Raw genomic sequence first — 24,210 nt, 5'->3', positions numbered from 1 at the left:
GGTGGAAATTAGGCGATTAGCCCCTTTAAACATTAATATATTAACGCCTGAAGGGTAGAGACGGCTAATGTTAACATACTTGCACATCGGAGCCTATTTATTTTAATCCAGTAGTTTTCCATCGGGTCTGTATGGAGCTACGGCGTCTCCACACAGAATACCAAGTTCATTCTCACAGTGCCAGTCTGTGTGAGGTGATTAGCCAATACAAAATGCTATGTAGCTAACGAGCGGCTAACTTATCCAGCTAACGTTTGCTAGCATAAAACACGAACAGTTGGGAATAAACTGACAGGCAACGCGGAGGAATAAAAATGGGTAAAAAATAAAAGTATCCCCACATACGTGTTTGGGCTTGCTGCCATTTTAGCTAGTGGTAAAGCCTGAGCTTTGGTGATAGCCTGTATATAGGTGCTAGCTACCAGGCTAGGCTGCTAACGCTAGCTAGCTGGCTACGGACTGACAGAGGCGGTCTCTTGTGTGGACGCCGCTGTGCTGCATCACCACCTTTTCTCATTTGCTCGGTGAAAATCGATGCCAGTCAGGATTCCCGGTCCCGGTTTTGGAAGAAGAAGTCGCTGTGGCGGGTGTCCTCATGTCCACGTATGTCCACACCGTCGTAGCCTGCTCCGGTTGAGCCGTTAACCGTCAGCTCAGAGCCAACATAGCGTTGGGAGCTCCGCGGACGCTGAGAGGATGTTGATGACTGGCCGCTCTGTCGGACTGCAGCGACGGACTGGCAGTCTGCTGCTGCTCCGAGATCCAGCATCAACTACTCAGCCTGACCGAGTTAGGGACCGTCTGACAATTCCGTCAGGCAGAGTTACAGTATATTGTCATTTATGGCAAGGGACCGTCAAAAAGTGTCACATCTCCAACCTGCTGTGGGACAAACTGTGCTTCCCCTTTTTATTTTAAGGATTTTATTTATTTCAGCACACTTTTTTAATTCCGTATATGTCTCATTTTAATCAATTTATTTTTTCTAATTTAATTTAATTTTATTTATTTATTTCATTTGACTTGATTATTTAATTGTTTTTATCTTGTGTTGTCATCAGTTCATTACCACGCTAATGTATGTTCAAGTGTCCATTTCCCCCGATAAGTTGGTTTTAATTCGTTATTTGATTCTATAAACACAGTCTGACCATCTCGAGCTTTTATTTTGGTACTTCCGGTGACTGGCAGTGTGAATTTGCATATTAGCCAAATATTTAGTTTCACCCAGAACAATTAGATTTAACATTTAACATTTAGATTTATATTTAGCATTTAGATTTAACATTTAGATTTAGATTTAGATTTAATATTTAGATTCAACATTTATATTTAGCATTTATATTTATATTTAGCATTTAGATTTAACATTTAGATTTAGATTTAATATTTAGATTTAACATTTAGATTTAGATTTAGTATTTAGATTTAGATTTAATATTTAGATTTAGATTTAGATTTAATATTTAGATTTAACTATTTAATATATTTCTAAGTTAACAAACATTGCTGTAAATGTGGTAAAAGGTGACATTAAAAAATTCACAACACTTTTTTAAACATTGTTTGAAGCTAAATGTGGCAAAATGTTGATGTTATTTTCAGCGTGAGCCACTTCACAAACGGCACCCCATAGTGTAGGGGCTCTAGTTAATATAATCATAATTAATGGAGGATTTTGCTTTTACCTTTTGCTGTCAGGTATGTTGTTTGTGTTTTATTGTACTTAGTTGAATGTAACATGGCTGCCCTTATGCTGCTGTACTCCATGGGAAAGGGGCTCAAGTTAAACCGATTTTTTCCGCAAATTTTAATTTAGTTGAGGCACTAATTAATTAGAAATTTAAAAAATGCATACAAAACAGAACTTTTTATTTCAGGTTTTTGACGGCCCCCTTCCCATCGAGACTCTGAGTAATCAGCCCCACTTTTCCCACAAAACAAAATATATTTGCCTCTGAAATGTAAAGAAGTAGAAGGAGAAAGTAGCATAAAATAGTACCTCGAAACTGTGAGTACAGAACGAAAGTAAACGTACTATTTTATATTGTTATAAGTGAAAGTCCTGAAAAATGTTACTTGAAATTATGGATGTATAATTATGAAAATGTACATAAAGTAGTAAAAGTAAAAGTACTCAATGCAGAGAAATGTCCCCTGTGACTGTTATACTGTTATATGTTATACCGTTAGATTATTATCATTGATGTGAAAACAGGATTTAACTGTTGTAGTTGGTTGAGGTGGAACTAAACCATAAACTAATGCTTATTTTCATTATATTCATTACAACTGGTAACACTTTATAATAACCATCACGAATACATTTTAAATTGATAGAAAGTTATTTTAATGGTTAATAATCAATTAAATGATAAAAAGAACAGAAATTTGTTTGTTTGTGGAGCCCTTATATGGACTTCTTGGAAACTCATGATTTTAAATAATTTGAAGCTTTTTGCAAATTATGCACTGCTGTGATTATGAATTTATTTTTGAATTTTATGTTATTTTTTCTTTTATTTATTTATCTACTTTTTATTATTGTTAATATTATTAGAATAGTTTCTATTATTTTATTACTCAAATTATTTATTTTATTCTATGATATTATTTTCTTTTCTTGTTTCAATCAATATATGATAATTGTTGACACTTTGTAAACCATCTATAAGCAATATTTGGATGGATATTGAAAAGTTGCAACTAATGCCTATAATGATTAGCCAATAAGTGGTTTACAACAACTCAAGTAACAGATAAACACGGTGGGAGACGAGAATGATGGGTTTAAAAAATAAAGTGCTCAAGTAATGTACTACATGTACCAGCTTTACTCCATTCACTTATTTTTACATTTTGAAAAAACTTTACAAACTAATTTTATATATTGTAGCATAATACACATATTTTTGATTTCTGATTCTGATCAGTGATGTCTGAAGTTTATCGCATGACTACAATCAGTATTAATTGTCTATTATCAATATTAACCATATTTAACATTGAGAGATGAAACAGGTAGTAAATCAACAGAAACTCCTACGCAACTATTTTAATAATTATTAATTAGTATTTTTTAAAGCAAAATTTCCAAACAGTTTCTGATCATTTGTTTGTTTTGTGCAATTTTTTAGATAAAATCATGAGATGATAGTTGCAGCTCTAGTAGTACATCCCATAGAAACATCAAGTTGAAAATCCAATCTTAGGCTTCCAAGATGTTATGCATTGAACAATAATTAGACTAAAAGTAGAGTCAGTTCTACTACTCCTTTTTAAAAGCATGGACTGGAACCCATCATCCTTTTCTCTTCTAGCCACTGAGTTGATCATTCTGCCAAGATTTGTCAAAACTTCAATCATTTATGTCTCAGATATTTTATGTTATATACATCTGAACAAACAAACATTGGAGCTGCTGTCAGATCCTGTTAATGAGGCTCACATTTGGCAGCAGCCCCACAGATACTTGCAACATTTTCTGTGCATAGATTTTCTGTAGACTGGGAATCACTCAGCTGTAGCAAAGAGCAAAACAGGAAGCATAAAGAGGGCTTTGTTGCCATCATTAGGCTAATAAGCATATCTCAGCAGCACTGGCCTCTTACACACTTAAAGAGATTTTATGGAACAACTGAGTACAAGATGTCTGCTGGGTCTTTCTTCTGAGCTTGTATGTGACTGAGCTTTAGAGATGATCTACTTCATTATGGAGCAGTAATGAATAGAGTTTAACTTTTGTTTGAGCCAACAATTAAATAAAGGACTGTACATTATGTTTACTATCTCTGGGATGCAATTTGTATTTAAACAGATAGTCCCATTGAGATCAGGTTTATCTATGGAAACCTGATTCCTGTGTAAGAACATATGCAGTACAGAATAAATATGGTAGACAAACAAGCACTATTCAAAAACAATTGAGTCCATTTACTCGTAATGCTACTCTTCAGCCTATAAAACAGTTGTATAATGTCTTCTGTGGCTGTCGAGGATCTTTGTGGGAAGATTACCCTGATGTGATGATGTCATTGTGATGTTATCAGGATCGTCTCAGCTGAAGGTTTGCAGATGTCAGATTTACAACAGGAAGCTTCTGTTACGACTGGAGTTTGAACAATGTATGTGTTTAAGAGGCAGGAAGGCTCTAATTAAAGGATACTGTCAAATGAATTATGGGAAATGTAGGATGCAGGTTTTTCAGAGCTTAACCCAGCTTGGGACAAAAAATCAAAGCATATTAATTCATTAACTGCTTATCCTGTTGGGGGTCGTGGGGGGCTGGAGCCTATCCCAGCTGACACTGGACGAGAGGCAGGGTTCAACCCGGATAGGTCACCAGACTATCACAGGGTTGACACATAGAGACAGACAACCATTCACACACACATTCACACCTATGGACAATTTAGAGTCACCAGTTAACCTGCATGTCTTTGGACTGTGGGAGGAAGCTGGAGTACCTGGAGAAACCCACGTTGACACAGGGAGAGCATGCAAACTCCACACAGAAGGGCTCCCCCACCCTAGGTTCAAAGTAAGAACCTTCTTGCTATGAGGCGACAATGCTAACCACTGCAGCACCTTGCTGCCGAGCGGCAAAAACATGGCAGAGTCAAAGCATAGACTGTGTTAAAAGTAAAAAATGGACGTAGCCACCATGATGTCACCCACTGGTTTGTGGACTCCAGTGTTGAACATGGATGTATTAAGAGACCTTGATACACTGTTGGATTTGGGGTCCCATTTATTTCTTATAAAGTTGCTCATGAACTTTTGGGTTGTGCATGAAGCCAAAATGGCTCAACTGCTGCGTATAAAACTACATGGATGATCAGCACTGCCTCCGGTCCATAGAGCAGGCTCATTCAAGACTGCTGAGCTGGCTGCTTCTGGTTTAGCATTCCACTAACTTGAACGGGGATAAAATGATTCAGTCCTGCGGCTCTTAGACTTTTCAATTCTTATTGGACCGAATGGTTAAAATCGTGACAGTGAAACGAGTCATTCCACATGGGTTGTGATGCTCGGTTTTGAAGCCTCAAGTTTGGCATTTTGGCCGTTGCCATCTTGGAATTTAAGAGCGAGAATTGACCATATTGAAGAGATGGAGCTAACCCTGAGGCTAGCTGCTAGCTAGGGTCTTTTAGTACAACCAAATGCCAGACTTTTTTAGGCGGCCAAAATGTTACAGTAAACTTTCATGAACTGAAAAATCACTGAATAGCAACAGCTGCAGCTACACCTATACCCTGTAAATATGGGGTTACGCCATGGTTGAGCTACCTAATTAACACTGTTGCTGTGATATTGACTTGACAACAGACAAATCCTTAATTATACATTACTTTAAGCCTACATAACATTTAAACAGGTGAGTTATATAAAAACTCACTACTACTAAACTCATTTTTAGTGAAAAGAGTATTTATCTACTTGTGCACATAAGTATGAAAAATGTGAAAAGTCTTTGGCCAGTTGACCCAATCGAGATGGTACATATTTAAAGAGGGTGACGAAGACATAGTAGAGTCCAAAACTCCTCAGGGTCTAGACACTGGTGGTAGTAGAGGTGGTGAAGATAAGATGAGATGAAGATGTGAGAAAGATGAACAAGTGCTGATGATCCAGATGAAAAGAGGAATGGGCTGTTGGTGAGCTCACCTGGACTCGGGATATGATGGCTGGAGGTGAACGGAGTGGAGGAGGGCGCAACGGTTTTTTGACTTTTATTAAGTCTAGAATAAGCATGGGTAGATGTTAAAGTCAAAACTGTGTCCTGTTATCTTTTTCTTTCTTTTGTTTTGACATGAGCACAGAGCACAGGTAAAACGGTCTTAAAGCAGAGCCTCAACACATAAATTCCTTCTTTACGACTTAACCACTGAACTGAGGTTGAAGGCATGCATGAACAGTATCACAGTTAAATACAGACAGAGGTGTTGACCGTACAATGGCCTTGAGATATGCAGAAATACAGACCTTATATAAATATCAATAATCAGACAAATACCCAGATTAACTAAAAATGAAAATCAGAGGCATCAGAGGGATAAATTTAGCGGATGTCTTAGTCATCTTCTGGCAGCTCCATGCAGCAGCACACTGTTCACTACACAGCCTGGATATATACATCATAAAAGGCTGCTGCACAACATTGAAAAATCTTATCAAATGCACTCTCCTTTATCAAATGCAGCACGAGCTGTGTCGCCAGGAAGGACACAGTTTATCATATTAGTCCCCTGGTGTATGCAGAGAACTTTCTTCCCTTTTCTTGGCGCTGACTCTGAGTGCTTCATCTTGTGTTTCAGCAGAGACACCGCTGAATATGAGACAGGTGTCACTTTGCTTTCAGGAGCGTTTTGCTTCAACTCTCAGAGCAGTTTTCCCTTTCGGCCCGGGCCAAGAACACACTCCCAGCCAAGAGCTCGCTCGGCTTTCTCAGCAAGTGAAAGGTGCAATTTGTTAGAAACCTCAGTGATGACACTTCTCCTGCTGTTGAATAGCTGGCTTTTCTGTGGTGTGACTTGGGCGAGGGCCACAAACCTGGCTGGACCTCAAAACTCTCAAAGACATGCCACTGACAAAGGTGACCACGATTTGGTCTACTGTGTGGAGTTTTAGAGCACCAAGCTTCAGTCTCTCACTCTGGTAGAACAAGTGTGTGGAGCACAATGTGACCACATAAAGATACAACCCACCACTTCAGCATAAGTACATGTTATGCAGAGATGGATGATTGAAAGCATGACAAGGTCTGCAGGCCTTGGGCAGTGTCAAGTGACTGTGTAAAATAAGCAGAAGCACCTGTTGTAGCACCACTGCTGATGATCTTTCAACAGTGTTCAGAGGGAAGATTTCTTTGGTAGAAAGTAAATCTAGTTTAAACTGTTCACAGTGAGGTCTGTGGATTAAACAGAGCAGCTGGGACTTTGTGGTGAGAAATATTAGCATCATGGCTTTGGAAATGCCATAATATCTCAAGAGGAATTGGATGTATTACCATGAATTTCTGTACAGACATCAATGGATGAATGGATGCATGAATCCTATGGACACATTTGATACAGCTATCCATGCTGTGCAGAGGATGACTCCTAAAACCTCTAGTGACACTTCACCCACTGCAATAATCAGGTTAAGTTTTTAAAGGGAAAGTTCATCTCACCGCACCCCAGTCTTTCTCCCAGCTCCTCCTGGGGGACCCAAAGATGTTCTCAGGCCAGATGAGATATGTAATCCCTCCAGAGTGCTCTGGGTCTGCCCCGGGGCCTCCTACCAGTTGGACGTGCTTGGAACACCTCTAATGGGAGGCATCCTGATCAGATGCCCGAACCACCTCAAGTGACCCCTTTCGACATGAAGGAGCAGTGGCTCTACTCCGAGCTTCTTTCGGATGTCCGAGCTCCTCACCCTATCTCTAAGGCTGAGCCCAGCCTTTCCACGGAGGAAACTTATTTCGATTCTTTTAGTCACTACCAAGAGCTCATGACTACAAGACAACAAGGGTTGGACTTCCAGAATCGCCACCTTAACGAGGTGGAGGGGTTTGCGTGTCCCTGTGAACACAGGAGCTGTGCTGTCCAGGGCCAATAGCACCTGGTAGGGTTTCTCAAGGCAAAGTGGTCCAAGGGGAGGGGCCAGACTAAGGGCTCATTTATGCTCCCTTTACGTACGAAAATGTATACGTCCGTTTCAAACGATGTTACCGTCACTGCCTACATACTTCCATGCGCCCTTTACGTTGGCATGGATGTTAACCAATATATCCACCAGGAGGCAGCCCAGAGTCAAAAGTTTATGACCACAACAAACATGGCGACTGTGGAGGAGATATTGATAATGTACCTCTTGCATAAAAGACAAAAACAGAGGCAGCGTTGTAGGAGGCGGTGGTCGGTGAGGCCGTTAAAGACATCGCGACTGGAGGACAGAGAATTCTTTTCTCTAGTACTGCTGATGAGAGAAAATGAATTGTTATTTCTTCTTCGTGTCTCACTAGAACTACGTATTGGGTAGTGACAGCAACACTGCCCCCACGGTTTCCAGTGGTACTGCTCCGTTTGGCCCATATCCCTAAGCTTTATGGAAACGTGCAGAAATACGGACAAAATGAACACAGAGCGCGGACAGAAGGCTCCGTCCGTATCCGGATCCGTATTTAACGTTGAGCATAAATGGGCCTTAAGAGCGATTCAAGAAGACCTTGATGAAACTCACAATTCTGACTTCAAGCACCTCACCTGGTATGGGGACACCGGGACCTGATCAGGATGCCTCTTGGGTGTCTCCCGTTAGAGGTGTTCTGGGCACGTCCAACTGGTAGGAGGCCCCGGGGTAGACCCAGAACACACTGGAGGGATTACATATCTCATCTGGCCTGGGAACACCTTGGGGTCCCCCAGGAGGACCTGGAAAGTGTTGATGGGGAGAGGTACGTCTGGAATACTTCGCTCAGCCTGCTGCCCTTGTGACCCGGCTTCAGATAAGTGGTTGAAAATGGATGGATGGATATTTTTGAATGAACAATCTGAATCTGAAAAGTAAATCAAGTTGGCAAAATGGAAATACCTTGAGTAAAAGTACCTCAAAATTGTACTTGACCTACTTGACTAAATGTACTTAGTTACATTCCACCATTGAAGAGATGGATAAAAATCTCCCTGCATATAATCTCCCAATCAATCTCAACAAATGAGACAAGAACTCAATAAAATACTCCACAGTCGCTCATGACACCAAGGAGGATTGTATTTTCTTATCCCTTTGTCTTTCACTGTGAACGCTCCGTATTGAAGTAGAGCTTAGCGGGCAGTTAGTCTGCACCCTGACACTGTCAGCCCACATTCTAAAGTGAGCTTTTCTCTGACAGGTAATCTATCCATGTATAAAGTTCAACCATAAAGACGGTCGCAGAGTTTTGCTGAGTGTGGAGACGGCCCGGCCGCCGAGTCCATCAGCTGGTCCTTGAGCTGCCACCAGCTGCGGCCGCCCTCTCGGCAGCAACAACAGGACCTCTGGGATGAGACGTCTGATTTACAGGACACCCCTCAGTGAGTGAATTAGCGGCAGTGCTGCAGCGTGCAGTGTTGTAATCACTGCGAAGTCCTCCCTTCGGAGAGGCATCACCATGAGTCACCCTCTGCGCTCAGCGAGCAGGGCCGGTTGGGTTTGACACCAGGGCCGTTGTGGGTGCAAGGAGACACACACAAGAAAAGAGCTGAGCAGACACAAAAAGGCTGACAGTTTCCAAATCACAGCCAAGTTGCAGAGAAGGAGAGTGTGTGTAGTGAGAGAAGGGAGGGTGTCCTTTGCTTCAATGCATCTTTGATTATCATTGTCAGAGGGATGGATTGCTGGACAGGGAAGGATTTATTGCACATTTCACACCCACAAAGAACTATGCTGCAAAGACAAAACACTCATTCTTTACCCTTTGTGGGGAGGAAGAAGAATCAGCAGAAAACAAAACAAAGGGGACACAAAATCTTTACAGGGGCCTTGGCATGACACAAGATGCTGTATTTCAGCTGGTTACCAACAGCCGTGTGTCCTGCAGCTGCTTTCCTGACAGGATCAAACAGTGAATTATGACGTGACTGACGTGCTGCACCAGAGCACCTGAGGGAACCCGGCTGTCAGTGCAAGGGCAAGGTCAGCTGCAACCTCTGGCTCTGGTGGACAGGGCCATGTGTGTGTGTCCGCAGGGGAAGTGTGTCTAAAGTGTCAATCCCACGCTCTAGCAGCGATAACTGCATATAGTGCTGAGAAGGGGCTCTACGACACACTCTTGATTTTTGACATTCCAGGTAATGGTGCGACACAGCACCTTCCCACACCGCCAAGAGCAGTGATCAAGGGTCTCTGCAGGCAGTGTGGCATGATGGGTAGATGAACAGAGCTGTGTCCACATAAAGCACATGTTCTTTATGTGTATTGATACTTAGCTGTCTAATAAATGACACTGAAGGATGGCAGTGGTGGAGGGTAACTAAGTACATTTACTCTCTTTACTATTACATTGGGTGAGAGGCAGGGTTCACCCTGGACAGGTCGCCAGACTATCACAGGGCTGATACATAGAAACAGACAACCATTCACACTCACATTCACACCTATGGACAATTTAGAGTCACAAATTAACCTGCATGTCTTTGGACTGTGGGAGGAAGCCGGAGTACCCAAGGAAAACCCAAGCTGGGGTTTGGACCCCCTGTACTATGAACCACTCAAACTAGGATCCGTCTTGCTGTGAGGCGACAATGCTAACAACTGCACCACCGTGCCGCCCTGAATTAAACTTGTTCTTTCTAAGTGTTTGCAACTTAAGTAAACCAAGTTAGTCTGACTTAACTTGATCATGATGTGGTGGAGTTTGGATATCTGCATATTCTGTTCTGTTATTATGTTTGAGAGCATAAAAATGCTACTGATTAATTTGCAATCAGCAGAACACAGATACATAGAACAATGTTGACACCTACAGCGTTGTTTTGTTTATTAAGGCCCGAACATACTCGGGCGGAGCGTACGCGGAACGGACTCCGCGGAGGTCCGCGCGGACTCAAAGCGGACGTCCGCAAGCCTTGTGCACGCAAAGCTCAGATTTTACGACCGTGCGGACTCCGCTCCAGGCACCAGTGACTGCTCGGCATGTATTTTTCACATCGCGGGGATTTTTCATGGACATTCTTACAGGAAACTACAACGCGGAAGTGCGCTCGACTATGGAAGCCCGAATGACTGCGGACATTCCTCGCGGAGTCCGTTCCGCGTATGTTCCGCCCGAGTATGTTCGGGCCTTTACAGTTCAAAGCATATGCATAACATGCAGAGTGAGATGACTGAAGCTTGACTGAATATTGATATCTGTGATAGAACGGTGCCGTGGAGCCTTGTTGAAATCTTAAGTAAAGTTGGAAAAAAGGATTTAGCCTGAATATTCCAGATTTTTTATTTAATAAAGATTGTTTAATATGGATTTGAATTGATTGTATAATTTCATTCAGATCCACAAGCACTGTCTATGACTTAAAATGCTCAGAATGGCACTGCGAACTTATTATTCTTTGTTGTGATAACTTTATTTATCAAAGGCAATCACTGTCATAAATTCCACTGAGTGAGCACAACTGTTCAGCGAAGTCAGACTAGTTTGGTTTACTAAAGTTGCAAACACTGCAAAAGAACAACTTAATTTGCTTGTCATTTTTTTAGGTTGCAACAACTTAACAAAATTAAGTGAATTCAACTAAATTTTCAAAAATTTGAAAATTCATAACAAATCAACCATACGTGCTACAACTTCACAACTTTCATCAAACTGTAGCCCCAATACTGAAGAAACATTTGTACATTTAAACCTATTGAAAATTATGAAGTTCATCACTGTTTTTTTTTAAAACTGTAAAACTTCTTAAACCTATCTCCTCCCACAATTTGTGCTCAGTTGACACCAAACTTGCTACAGAGCATCTTCAGACTGTCCTACACAAACTACGTTTTCAGATTTTTGATTTATCAAAAATTGAGCCTACAGTGCATCAAAATGTTTGACTGTAAACGGTACTGTAAACATTTGCATACAAATTCTTGCTAAATAAATCTTCAATGTTCATGGGAAAAAAAGACAAAATTCTAGAGTCATGGTAGATGATGTGTGGCAAATTTCAGAATTTTATCTTAAAAACTGAATTTTTGACAGCATTTTGAATTTTGCTCTAATGCGAACAATTGGAGCCAATGTAAAAACGGCAATTTTAAACATCAGTTTTTCACTTATGGAGCAAATCAATCATTGTTACAAACAAATTACCAACATCTCCATACTGTCTAGATGCAATATATGTATTTTCAGATTTTTGTTTCGGTAACTGAATTTTTTACAGTGGTTTGAAATCTGCTTTTCCATGCATGGACGGCTGCTAAACCTGCACGTCTGGCTTAGTCAATTTGTGAAGCTACACATGAATTGTCATTGACTAATTAGCTCAGTGAGATAGAATCTCATTCTTAGTCTCAGAGGTTGTGAGTTCAAGCCTCAGCTGATGCAAAAGGCAGATTGTATTGCAAAATTCCTAAATGTCTTCCAATTCTTCTGCTTGTTGCTCAGAATTGCCTAAAAATGCCCGGACCCGACCCATCGCTGCGCAGCAGCTATAATTTGTTTTAATTATTGAAAATTGCACTTACTTTTTATTTACCCTAGATTATGACGTTCTAGAAGAGAAACAAAGTGGTTAAGTGGTTTGTTAGGAACTTAGACCTGACCAGTTTTTACCTTTACTTGATACATGCTACTGGAGTTTTAGTTTCAATATTAAGTAAAAGTAGAATATCGATCAGTTAACATTAGTATAAAATAAATGTCATTAAATGTTAATGTACACACTAGTGGAGCATCAGCAACATGAGCCCTTATGTCCAAACCCTAGGTAAACAGTAAACAGTAAATTCATTTTCTATAGACATCACTTTGCAGCCTGTACATACAACTTCTATTCAATCAGTTCACTGCCTCACGAGAATTAACCACAGAGGAGAAAAACTCTTTCTCTGTAATGCATGTGACTTCAAATGAAGCAAAGTACAATACTCGAGATAAAAGTACTTGAGTAAAAGTTAAATTAAAAAGTATAAAAACACAGAAAACGACTCCGTTACAATAATGAGTGTAATTAAATTTGTTACTTCAGCTACTGGGGACATAAAATGCCTTTTTTATAATTTTAGGTTTGATGAAATAAAAACTGTTGAAGCGCACAAACTCAGTGATTCAGATATTCTTGTTAAATCCAAATGACGGGGGCAAAAGCTGATTTGTTTTTCAACAACCTTAAATCTGAGTTTAAATATTTATATGTCTGTAATTTTGCATTAAATTTTAAGTCTGCATGTCTTGGTCATCATTTTATACACATACCCTTTAATATTGTTTCCTAAATATTTGTGAAACTTCACCAGAATTTAAACTCAAGTTTAGATGTCTCTAAAAATTATAAATATACATTTTATGAGATTAATTTCCGTGAGGACGAAAATGAATCTGTTGATTATCTTGTTTTTCTCTGTTCACGATTTTGCATCTACACAATTTAATGTGAACTACATTCATATATTGTTTACATATTTTATTTTGATCTCTACTTTAAATTTAGAACTATTTAATATCGCACACCTTACGTGCAGGTAATGAGAGTTATGACTGAGTTTGGCAGAGTGATATACAAGATCCCACTATTACTGTCGGTGTTCAGTTGTCCTATGTTCTTTATGGATTAAGTCACTCCAAGAAGCTGTCCCTGTTATTTGACCCACAGCCCTTTGATATTTAATTCAGTAACTAGTAGGTTTATAGGAAAGACAGGAGAGAAACCTGCCTTACAATATCAACATTAGCTCGATAAAGAGGTACAAAAACAGTGAACATTTGCTGTGATGCTGCAATTTAGTCAGCTCAGATCAAAGACTACTTTAGTGACAATAAAGAGTGAATCGTACCTTCATACAGCCATCATTTGGTGAGAGCAGATTTGTCATTTTTCAGTTAATAACGGAGACATTTTGCAATAAAACTCCTCAAATACAATCTGCACAGATGAGACACAGAAACCCCAAAGTGGTTCACAAACACACCTCACTATGAAACAGAAGAGAGAAAACTCAGGTGAGCTGGGAAAAAAAAAACATCTAAATACAGCCATAATAACCAGTGAAATTAATTAAGCAGCACAAACATCCTCTTGTTCCAGTATCTGTTATTGATCTACAGTCAGTCGATCAGTCTGAATCACCAGATGTCTCTTTCCTCACACTCACCTTGTCTGATTACATCAGCAGTATCCCTTGTGTTTCTCAGTATCATTAAACAACAGATCAGGTCTGTTGTTGTTTTCTGATTCTGCTGATCCGAGCCGGCATGATCAATCATTCCTGTTGCACTTGAGTCGTATTGGAAAACGATAAATATCCATTTGAAAACACATCCTCACCCATAATATCACCTTTCAATATCTTTAAAATATAGAGGCTCCAGAGTGAGATAAGGTTATCACGCTGTCAGTGATGTATGGCTTCGCTGGCTGGCAGAGGTGGAATGACAAATTACACTTAATATCATTATACTGAGTCACTTTCTGTTTACTCTGCAGTTTTTGGAGTTGTTTTGTTGTTTTCAGAGAGTTTTGTTTGCATTCAGTGAATTATTTAACAAATTATTTTGCAGACTAAAAGTATTGATGCAGCCAGCAGTAAATTATTCGTATCATATTTGTAAGACTAGAGTTACGGCCTTGTAGTTATACGCCTCCACAAATAAGTCAAGTTGCAATTTTCATCTTTGTCTTTCCAGACTTGTGTAATAAAACTGTGTCGTGAAGACTTTTAAGGAATTTGATTAAAGGTGATGAAGGGAAACTCCAGTATTTTTCAACCTGAACCAATTCCTCTCATGTATTCGTGTCTCAGTGACCTATGGGAGGACAGCAATTTTTTAAATTGATCCAGTATTGAGAGTGAGTGTTGCAGCCGACAGCGACGAAACAGACCGCATTGTAAAAACAGCTCATTCTAAGGTAACGAAAACATGACAATTTCTATTTTCGGGTGATTATACACTAAAGAAAACATGCTTATTATACTATACTCCATTTCTACACACTGGACTTTCAAATGATACAAACTCATTCACTGAATAAATCTACAAGTCAACTCTACAGCAACTTTCAAATCCATTTGTAAGATACACATAAATTATTACAAAATAATGGTCAAACATAAAGAGTTCAAATAAACTACAAACAACATAAAACTATTTAAGTAATAAGTTATAACAACACATTCTCACTCTGACTTCCCAGCTCTGGGAAACCGGGCAGCCTCGACTCCCCACTGAATGAGCAAACTTTCTGTTGCTGCCATTACCAACACATTCTCACTCCGACCTTGTCACATATTGACGTTTGTCCTGATATGACATGAAAGGTACCCTGGGTGCATTGGTTGTTGATGTTCTGGGACGCTGTATCAACTTGTGCCTGTTACATGCATTGTCTTCTTTCAAAATACACTTCCGTTTTTACAGGAAATTTAATATTTACATACAGTCTTTTTCAAAATAAAAGCACTACGTCAATACAACACCGCAAATTAACTTTTATTTCCTTCAACAAACGATGCACATGGTTGGGTTTAGGAAAAAAGAACAGGGTTTGGCGTTATAATCTTACAGGATGCAAACACCACTTTCTCAGGTGAAAGTCGGTCTTTGCTGGACCCATCCACCACTGATCCCACTCGCCACAGTCAGACTTTCGCCCTTGTCCTGTCGCATTTCCCCCTGACATGACTGGCTGTGTATAATGCTGATGTTAAAGGACAGCTTTTTTCATTGGTTTCTGACACCGCAAGTCACTGCCCAAGCGCCCAACATCGACGACTTCAGATTGAGACCCGGCTTGTTATAAGAACGCCAGCATGGTTCAGGTGAGTTTTCACAGAACTGAAGCTAAAACACTTTTGTCCTGAGCCTTGACCGTGAAGCTTTTTTGCAGCATTTAAAGGCCCAATCTGAGGAGTCTTGGTACAGATTTAAAAGATGGTGAGGTGGCCCTGAGAGCTCAATGCACTGTGAATTTAAAGAACACAATGAAGAAACCTCTCCAGCAATGTCTTACAACATTACAGAAAGGACCCTACAGAGCAATTAAATGTTTTTCTGTAAAGAAAAAATCTTGTTCTGAAATCTTGCAGACCTCTTCACATTGCCTAAATCAGCTAAATATTTAGCTGCAACTTTGATAATCTTATGGATGATATACACTTTCTGTACACCAACACAACAAACTATTGGTGGCACTCCTTTCTCTAACTCTCACGAACATCTCCACCGTTTACTTCCTGCAACAAGTCACCTCTCACAAGATATTAGAACACGACTTCTCATAAGCGAGACTGAGACACATAACAGACTGGCACAAGCGAAAGGTACAGAAAAAAGTTTTATTTCTCTGTAGGGGCCTTTGCGTAATAATGTCTGAAACTCAAAATAACAATCTGAGCCTGTCAGTGGCAAAAAAAAACAGAAAATGAACTTGCCCCAGGTGGTTACTTACATAGGGAGTGGATCCTTGTCCACGGGGATCGCCATGTTTCTACAGTCGCCCAGAGGAGATTCTAGATAGGGCCATTCGTGTTTTCGTGTAGGCCACCATAGTTAACAACCCCTCTGTGACAAGAGCTTCAAAAAATACTGATTTATCCAGCGTTTTTACTGGTTTAAATCATTTGTTTTGGAGAGGAGGAGACCTCTGCTCGGATATTTCGGCTCCTGGTAAAAACCTCCTGAACAAAGAACAGTGAAGGAATCCAACCAGGAGAAGCTGGCTGGTTGCAATCTGCCATCCTCACTGCTAGATGCCACTAAATTCACCTAAATCTTGCACACTAGACCCTTAAGACTCCACGTACAGCATAAAACAGACAACAACAGACATTAAAAGTAACCAACATCCATATAAAACTTCATCACTATTAGTTATCCATTTTCAGAAAAGGTTTCTAAAGTCACACAACAGCACCACTGTAACTGACCATAAGTTTCTTTTTTATACCTGCACCACAGGCGAACACTTTACCTTCAGGCACTTACACAACACTCATATGTCAAACTGAAAAGTCACCATCAGAATTTATAGCCCTGACTGAGGTGAAGGTTGTTTCTCAGGCTGTGTTTATTAGATTGCACTCCACAGTTCAGTGGGAAGTGATGTACTCTTCTAAGATAACAAGTACATTTAAAATGTCTTGCTGTTTTGTTTTTTTTTGGAGCCACTCTCGCAACCCATCTTCCAGAAAGCATCCTTGCTGATTTCATGTAGCTGTAATCTTTTAAAAAAGGTGCATGTCCAATTTTAAAAACCAAGGTCTTTGTATCGCTCAATCGTCAGTGTGTCCGTGAACTTGAGACAGCAGTAGCTCTGAACAAACAAGCTTCATTGGCTGTTACAAACTCTGCTGCTTTCCAGTGGGAGCTGGTTAGGCTCCATTTAAAGCCCGGTAAGTATATTACTGCCATGACTGTGGCCTAACCTCTTTGTCTATAATCAGGTTATGGAGTGTTCAACCTGAATGACCTGCAGTCTCTCCGCTGATCACACAGCCATGCAACATGAAAGCTTCTTGTGAAGACACAAATGCTGGTTTCCTGATTGTGAAGCATTCCTGTGTCAGCAGCAGAGGTGGAGGGCGCATACAGATCCTTTATTTTAGTAAGTTGTAACACCACACTGTAAAAATACTCCATTACAAGTACGATTTCTGCATTGAAAATGTTACTTAAACATATACTGTGCTGGATTTTTCGATTTCTCAATCATCACATATGGGCGTGTACCCCCACAGTGCTTAGGTGAGATCGGGGCTTTATAAGAAATGTAGCCACCAGGTGCCAGACTGTAAAGCAGCAAGCATCCAAGAGACACAGTGCCGAAAAATGCAAATCTAGCGAGGCAAAACACCAAACGAGGGTGAATCCGGGGTTGACTTTTACACTTTCACTGGCAAGCATGTTTACAAACACTAACCAACAATCCTGTATGGTATACCTTTAAATAAAAATACGTAAGTATAATCAGGAGAATGTACTTCATTATTAAGATTTCGTTTTGCAGGTCAGCATTAGCTGACCCGATATGAGCATCAGTTGACCTATGGCTAAGCCACGCCCCCGTCAGACAAACTATCAACACTCAGTGACCGGCGCTATGGCAGGTGTCATAGTACACGGCATTTCGCAGGAGGCAGTTGATGATTTTTGGGGACATAACGATCAGATGTCATAGAGAAATAACCAAAAGGGCCTAAACTACGCATTGGAGGGATATATTCATCATTTTATTGTTGAGAAGGTCGATGAAAAGCTTAAATTACAAGCCAAAATTTACAGGTCACAGTGTACGCTTGTGAACTGCATCTCGTTGCCGTCGCCATCAAAGACAACAAGTTAAAGTGCCACTGAAGTTAAAGTTTTTGGATCAGAATATGAGAAAAGGATAACGGCCCTTTTTACCATCTTTACCAAGAGTGTCTCTCCGTTAGTTTGGTGCTACAGTATTTACACTGAATCATTCAGCATAACGTTTGCCAACCTTTGTTATCTCTGCCATTACAGATAAGTTAATGAAGCTAAGCTCCAGAAGTTAACGTTAGCTTAACTAGAGCCCTTTGGACAACAGCTAACAATGATGTACGATCACCAAAGTACAAAACTAGAACAAAATAGGCTAATGAACTCCCAGCAAACAAGGTGACATGATGAACAACGCAGCTAGGAGCTAACGTTAGGCTAACTTTAGCTAACGTTAGCTAGAGATGTTAAAGATAACTTTATATTTCTTTCCAAAGTGACAATTTGTTGCCTCAAACACAATGTTGACTTACCTTAGAACAGATGTAGACATCATTGTTAATCTTATTCACGTTGAGTTGATGTTGTGGTCTAACGTTACCACACAACTTTATCCAAAGGAGACACTTTTCTCAGTTGAGATGTGGTTTAGGAAAGGGTAAAAAATACACCCCGTCGCCCAGCCTCTCTCATGTACCCCATGCACACCGTTTGACCATTTTTAAACTTCAAATCTCCAAAAAAGCTCATAAAACCGAACAAAACTGACTTTCTGTAATGCATTTCAATGAACGTCCAGGCAGAGAATGTCCGAGTGTATGGGAATGGCTATACGCACTGTGATTGGCTCATTGCATTTGAGGGCGGGGCTTAGCCATAGGTCAATTGTGGCACACCTCTTTATTTTGGGCAATCTTCTCTTGAAGTATTTTGAGGGCAGCAAGCACCTTATCAGGCGCCACGCTGCTCACTTCTTGGGTGTCCTCGCTAGGTGAGGCCGGCGCCTCCTCCGTGCCTCCCTCCATATCCGTACTCTTCGTTGATTTAGGTTTCACCATCGTCGGTCACTTGGTCACTTGAAACACAGCGAGCATTATGATTGCTAAATGAATGGTTAAGTTGTGAGCTGGACGAATTTTAGCTTGTTGAAGGATGTTTTTAAAACAAAACGACTAAGTGAAGTGCAACTAGTCACTCATCGCACCAATCAGCAAGTTCCAGAGAAGTATTAAAAGAATACTTCAACCGCAAAACGACTATTTGTATATCAGTTTCTCACAGCATGTTACGCTGAATTCGTGATAAAAACTTTTTTCGCATGCCTCCGAGGTGAACGAAGAATCCAAAAAGGCGAACATTCTTCACGAACTGAAGTCATTCTCCACGCTGAGTACGAGCTTTTACCCTGAGGTAGACGATACGGGATGCCCAAATTTCAACCGAACCTTTTGAAAAATCCATTTGTGCCAACCTCATTTAAGATTTTAAATAATGTCGCTTGATGCTTTAGGGGTTGTGTTGTGTATTGCATATGGTGCTCTGTTGTGTGCTGTGCAGTACATGAGTGGCTGATGTGCAATACTGTTATGTGTTGTACGTGTTTTTATAGGGATTTTTTTTATGGTTCATGCTTTTCATTTCTTCTGGACTATTATTGTCAGGCAGGAATACATGTGCAGCTACGGGGACGATAAAGTATATTGTATCGTGTCGCATTGTACAACAACTTGTGCAGTATAATCTGAGTCTCATTTATTTTAGCTATAAAATGAGAAAGTTTGTGACCCGGCTGCCATTTTGGAAACATGGAAGCACTGGCAAATGTTCTCATTCTACAGCTAAACAGTACACTAAAATCCATTTCTGAAAACAAAAGAGGTGAGAAACAGGCAATGAAGCAACAGAATTTTGATTCATATTTGATCAGTGGTTTGACAGTTTGACCGCAGTTCATGAGCAGCGATTGACGTCACTGACAGCTGCGTTAGAGAATCCTCAGTCTCGATTGGTTGTTTTTGTTCATTTGTGTGGTAAATGCCTTATAGCCTTAAAGAAGCACTATAGGAGGGAGGAGGAACAGGATGTTGTCACTGACTGATGTACTACTGTGTTGTTATAGCAACAGTTGGCTTGTTAAATCTGCAATAAAACAATTTATTTCATATGTTTTGTACATAAAAATCTTAATTTGCAATTTAACTAAAGCTGTCACACAAATACAGTGGAGTCAAAGGTACATTTGTCTCAGAGATGTAGTGGAGTAGAAGTAGAAAGTGGCACTAAAGGACAGAACCTTAAATGTGTACTTAAGTACTTGAGTGAAAGTACTTTGTTACATACTGGTCAGCAGTAACACAGTAACCATAGAATTTGTCTTTAAGTCTTAAGTGCTGGTGGGGCTCGCCTCATTTGTTACATAACTCTGGAAACTAGATTCTGTGACGCCCATGAATTATTGACACCACACTAATTTTAACAAATCAAGATGAATTATTCACAGCTCAACACACAGGGATTCTCCTACAGGGAATTCTGTAACAGTGAGTTTATATTCTCAGAGTCGCCTTTTCAAAAGTGCATTTCAGGTGACCTTCAGTGTAGTGTGTGTGTGTGTGTGTGTGTGTGTGTTGACAATGATGGAAGCCAGCTCTGCTCTCTTGCAGCTCGGAGATAAAGTGTCTTTCAGAGAAGGATGTCAGGTGCTGTCACAACACTGGACTTGAGGTGACATGATGCTGTTACCTGCATCTGCGTCATCAACAGAGTTCATTTCTTTTTCTATTCTTCTCTTTATATGTATGGTGTTTTTGTCCCACTTGATAGTGAAGCTTTTTTTTTTTTTTTTTTACTTTTTATAATGGGAGTACTACTAAGTTTTTACATCAACATCCAGTTCCAAAAAAGTTGGAATGCTGTGTAATGCATAAATAAAAACAGAATGCATTGATTTGCGTAGCCTTATTGCCCTATATTCAGTTGAATACGGAACAAAGACAAGATATTTAATGTTCAAGCTGATAAACTATACATCCATTCATTTTCATCCGCTTATCCAGGGCCGTGTTGCGGGGACCGAAAGAATGAAATCGCAGATACAAGCGGTGGAAATTAGTTTCCTCCGTGAGGTGGTTGGGTTCAACCTTAGAGATAGGGTGAGGAGCTTGGACATCCGGAGGGAGCTCGAAGTAGAGCCGCTGCTCCTTCGCATCGAAAGGGATCAGTTGAGGTGGTTTAGGCATCTGATCAGGACCCTCCTGGGTGCCTCCTGTTCGAGGTGTGCAGGGCACGTCCCACTGGTAGGAGGCCCCGGGGCAGACCCAGAACACACTGGAGGGATTACATGTCTCATCTGGCCTGGGAACACCTTGGGGTCCCCCAGGAGGAGCTGGAAAGCGTTGCTGGGGAGAGGGACGTCTGGGGTGCTTTGCTTGGCCTGCTGCCCCCACGATAGATTCTCAATTTGATGCCTGCAACATGTTACAAAAACATTGGGACAGGGGCAAAAAAGTTCGTTCAAAAGTTCATTTGCAACATTCCACAAGTAAACAGGTGAGTTGGTAACAGATGATAGAATCATTAGTGGGTATACAAGGGCGTCCTTGAAAGGCTCGGTTGTTCACAAGAAAGGAAATTGTGTGGGCAAATAGTCCAGCAGTTTGAGAATGTTTCTCAGTGCACAGTTGCACCATCTACGTTTCATAATATCATCAAGAGATTCAGAGAATCTGGAGCTAATCTGCAGCTAAGAGGCTGAAGCTGAAAACCAACACTAATCCGCCATGACCGTTGACCCCTCAGGCGGCTGACACAAAATGGAAATGTGGGCTGTGGTCTGACGAGTCCATCATGGACATCACGTCCTCCGGGCTAAAGAGGAAGAGGACCATCCAGATTGTTACAGCTCAAAGTTCAGAGCGAGCATCTGTGATGGTATAGGGGAGTGTTAGTGACCCACCCATCAATGACGACACCATGAATGCTGAAAGGATCACACAGGTTTTGGAGCAACATATGCTGCCATCCAGACAACGTCGTTTTCGGGGACGTCCCTGATTATACCATGTATTAAAACATCGTAGCTTCGTAGTAAAAGAGTGCAGGTACCAGACTGACCTGCCTGCAGTCAAGACCTGTGTCCTATTAAAAATGTGTGGCGCATTATGAAGCACAAAATATGGCAACGGAGACCCCAGACTGTAAAGCAACTTAATTTGTATAAGAAGCAAGAATTGGAAAGAATTTCACTTTCAAAACTTCAACAATTACACTTACTGAGTGTTGTTAAAAGAAAAGGTGATGTCACACAGTGGTAAATATGCCCCTGTCACAACGCATGTGAAATGTGTTGATGGCATCAAATTCAGATTGTCCCCCTTTCCTCTGGGTGCCTGTTAGGAGGATGAGAGACAGACACACTCAGTCGTCTGCTGCAGCTGAACTTTCTACAACTCTCTCCAGATAAACGTAACAGGCAAAGCATGAAAACATAAAAAGCACCAAATGTAAAATATTAAACAAAAGAGAAGACGTCTGTGAGACAATATTGTATCATGATCGTTGGTTCACTCGATTACAAGGAACATTAGTCCAGAGCTCAATGGCGGGTGAAGGAGGTTTATGAGGTCTGGCATAAGTCCTTCTCTCTGGGGCTCACAGCAGCAAGCTGTGAGCTGCAGAGCCACGAGCTGTGAGCATCGCATTTGCAGTGAACGGTCATTGTTTCGTTTGGTGTGTGTGTGTGTGTGTGTGTGTGTGTGTGTGTGTGTGTGTGTGTACTTCCTATACTGGATTGACTTCACTAAGAGAAGGGAGAGAGTGAAGGAGGTGAGAAATCAATAATAAAGGCAGGTCTTGAACCAGTCCATCATCTTTAACCCACAGCTGCCCTCACGTAATGCAAGTGTGTGTGTGTGTGTGTGTGTGTGTGTGTGTGTGTGCCCGCAGTGACCTCCACACCGAACAACTGCTGTATTTGATTATGCAGTGTAGTGTGTAACTTCCTCTGTGATGGGTTTTAGTGGAACACGTCCCCATTCATCAAACATTTATAATAAGAGAGTCAATCTTGAGCCGCTTAAGACATTTTTCATGATGATGCAGAATTCATCGGGAGCCTCTTAGCTCACAACGACCCCGGTAAAGACCGGCTTTTGAGAACGCTGATTATGAATGATTTGTAGGAACAAGCACAGAGAAGGTAGCTGTCACAGGCAAAGGGACATAGAGAATACAAAGAGTGGCTCTCTTCTGCCACCTGGTGGTTTGGAGAGGGATTATAAAGCTTATAAGCTGTGAAAAGCAGACACTGAGACTATTAATAAAGTTCTCTGTACTTCCTGTAATGTTCTGCTTCTTGCCAGTAGGTATTGATTGGAGCATGAATGGTTGTCTGTCTCTATGCGTCAGCTCTGTGATGGTCTGGTGACCTGTACCAGGACAAGCGGTTATGGAAAATGCATGAATGAATGAATGACTGAGACCATTCTCTGTCATTAAGTACTGCAAGTTTCCTCATGTCAGAGTGTGATATGTGGGGAAACTTGTCCTCCTCACCTTTCAAAATCCTGTTTGTGTCCACCTCACTTTCAAATGTTCATCTACTCACCAAAACCTCTAAAATGTATACTCAGCTCACTCAGTGTAAAAGACCATAGTCTAGGTAGGTGAAAATGCATCTGAGGCACTCTGGCTTAGTTAAAAATCTTTTATTAATACATGAATAACTAACACAAAGAAGAAGAAGGAGGATGAAGCCACGCAGTTTCTGTCCAACCCCAACATGAGCAGAGTATTCATTTCAAACTAAGGGCTGACATGTTTGTGGGCAGCTGCGGCTCAGAAAGCAGACCGGGTCGTTCACTAATCCGAAGAGCCGCGTGTCGAAGTATCCTTGGGCAAGATACTGAACTCTAGCTGAACCCCAAATTGCTCCTGATGGCTGTGCTATTGTTGTGAATGTTTAACCGATGAGCAGGTGGCACCTTGACCAGGAAGACCCCCTTGGATCATTTCAACGAGTATGTGCCTACATCCATCCATCCATTTTCATCCTCTTATCCGAACCGAGTCGTGGGGGCAGTGAGCCACGCAAAGCACCCCAGACGTCCCTCTTCCCAGCAACGCTTTCCAGCTCCTCCTGGGGGACCCCAAGACGTTCCCAGGCCAGATGAGATATGTAATCCCTCCAGTGTGTTCTGGGTCTGCCCCGGGGCCTCCCACCAGTGGGACGTGCCCAGAACACCTCTAACAGGAGGCATCCTGATCAGATGCCGAACCACCTCAACTGACCCCTTTCGACG

This window comes from Epinephelus lanceolatus, chromosome 14 (assembly GCF_041903045.1).
Source record: "Epinephelus lanceolatus isolate andai-2023 chromosome 14, ASM4190304v1, whole genome shotgun sequence".
Classification (NCBI taxonomy): Eukaryota; Metazoa; Chordata; class Actinopteri; order Perciformes; family Serranidae; genus Epinephelus; species Epinephelus lanceolatus.
This window is presented reverse-complemented; position numbering follows the sequence as displayed.